General features: G+C 25.1%; 1 pseudogene; it reads left to right on the top strand.

Moving 5' to 3' along the window:
* The first annotated feature begins 477 nt into the window (after nt 1–477).
* On the top strand, nt 478–2,196 carry LOC125828030 (uncharacterized; annotated as a pseudogene).
* Nucleotides 2,197–2,780: the final 584 nt, after the last annotated feature.

The raw sequence follows: 2,780 nt of genomic DNA, 5'->3' as shown, positions 1-2,780 counted from the left end.
CTACCACACTACCATCTACCACACTATCACTTTCATGAATTCACTAACTACCAGTCCCGCTTCGAAAAATGGTATCAGAGCTATGGATAATAAGAAACACGGTAAGAAACATACGAGTAGAAAATTAAGAAAAATAAGAAGAAAATAAAACAAATTATATCCGAAATATAAACAACTTAATATCACAAAGACTGATAACGAAAAATTAGATCAATTAATAGATAATATATCTAAAATAGAATATAAATATATTCAATATTTAAAAATATAATGAATAACAAGAATAATGAATATAGACAAAAACTTAATGAAATAATTATAGAAAAACGACAAGAATTAGAACATAGGCAAAATAGACTTAACAATAATATATTCGCAGGAATTTGTCACAAATCTATAATAGCACAAAGAAAGACTATTTTATATCTAGAAATACAAATAAATAACTTAGAATATAAACTACTACATAATTTATAAATGAATAAAGAAGAATACGCAATAGATGAAAAAACATATGAAAATTATGACGGATTAAAAATAAAGATAATATTTTCTAATCTAGGAAGAAGATATAAGAAAATAGGTGACAATATAAGTTTAATGTTAGAAAAAGAAACGGTAAAACTAGAAGATAGTTTAACTGATATGGTAAGAATAACAAAAGAAAATGAAGAAATAGATAGAAGAACGGAAATTGAAAAAATAAAACAACAAGCAAAAAAGAAAGTACAACAATTAGAAGAAGTAAAAAATACTAAAATAATAGAGCTAGAAAAAGAGCTAGCAATATTAAAAGAAATGTATGAAATTAAACAAAAAAGAAAAAGAACAAAAAACAAAATTAGCAAATGAGATAATTAAATTTAAAGAAAAATTGCAATTACAAGATGAATCAGAAGAAAAAGAAAAAAATAACCAAGATAATTTACCCGAAATAAGAGTTGATGAAATAAACGATGATGATCTAGAATAACATTCGAAAACAAGCGAAACATATACGGAACTTTTAGCAAACATAGATAATATAAAAATTTAGAAGTAAATACAGAAGACGTAGACATGGACGAAAAACCTAGCACATCAGGAGTAAAAAACCCAAAAAATTTTAATCCAAAATATTATAATGAAAATTATGAACAATATGATAAAGAAAAAACTACATGGGATAAAAGATTAAGTAGAAAATGGACGTCCAAACCAATAACTGGACAACATGATTTTTTAGATTTAGACTGTGTAGCAGATATAAATAAAACAATCCAATTATGGATTAGATACATATCAAAACAATTAATAGATAGCAAGATAGTAATAGCAGAGGCACCAGGATACATAGAAAGAACACTTATAAGAACAGTAAAATTATGGCTACAAAATTTAACAAGTGAAAGCTTAATAACTTTAAGAAATAATAAGAAATTTGATGGTGGAATAGCCACTACAACCATGGAAATATTATATAAATACGAAATAGCTATAAGAAATGAATTTAGTAGTATGACAACAGAGGTAGAAGAACAAAATAAAGAAAAAATCATAAATCGGAATCTAATGACAAAATTAGCAATATGTAATATGTGTTACATAGATGAATATACATGTGCATTTAGAGAATACTATTATAAAGGAACATATAGCACAAAAGAAAGTAAAGAAATAAGAAAATTATATTTTACAAAATTACCTGAACCTTTTAATTCAAAAGTAATAAAAAGTTGGAATGAAGCAGAATTAACGGACACCTTAGGAGGTAGAATGAAATTCTTGCAACGATGGTTTATGGAACTATGTGAAAAGCATAAAGAAGAAATAAAAATGGAAAAAATATTAGTAAAAAACTTAGCATGTTGCAAAAATAAAACAACACCCCAATTTGGTTGTACGGATAGGTATTATAAAAATAGAAAGAAATATAATAAAAAATATAGATCAAAATATAAATATAAAAAACCAAGAAGAAGGTACTATGTAAAAAACTACAAAACCAAAAGACCATATAGACCAAAAAGAAAACTAACGGAATGTACTTGTTATAATTGTGGAAAATTAGGACATATAGCTAGAGATTGTAAATTACCTAAAAATCCAAAGAAAAAACAAATATCAGAAATAATAATAGACAATGAAAAATATACACAAATAGAGTACGTAGATTATGAATTAGAAAGCAATGATAGTATATATGAATTATCGGAAAATGAAATGGAAAATAATCCAGTAATAGAATCGGATAATGAATACGATATCAATGACTGAAAAAGATATACAAATAATAACTAAAGAAAAATATCAAGATGAAGAATCGGCAGAACAAAAATAATATTTGATAATAATATATTTGAGCAAATAAAAGGAAAAGAATTAGACCTAAGCGTAGCAAAAATATTCGAAATACCAACAATAAGAAACTGGTTTAAACGACAAAAAGAAGAATATTACGTAGTAAGTCAAAGAGAACATATCATAGATTGCAAATACACTAAAGGAAAGGCCAAAATACCAATAATAAATAAACGAATAATAAATAAAGAAATACAAGATATTAAGGCTAAAAATTCAATTAAATATGTACATTTAGGAGGAACAGAAATACTAATAAAAGCATGTTTTAGGGAAGGAATAGATACACCCATAGAAATATACTTAGCAGATGATAGAATTATACAACCCATAGAAAAAAGTATAATAAGTGCGGTAAAAGGTAACATCATATACCAAAAATTTAAATTTATAATAAGTGCTAATTACTCAGTAGCAATAAATGACAGAAACATAGATAA

This window comes from Solanum verrucosum, unplaced genomic scaffold, assembly GCF_900185275.1.
Source record: "Solanum verrucosum unplaced genomic scaffold, falcon-dt-bn FXZP01000136.1, whole genome shotgun sequence".
Lineage (NCBI taxonomy): Eukaryota > Viridiplantae > Streptophyta > Magnoliopsida > Solanales > Solanaceae > Solanum > Solanum verrucosum.
This window is presented reverse-complemented; position numbering and strand designations above follow the sequence as displayed.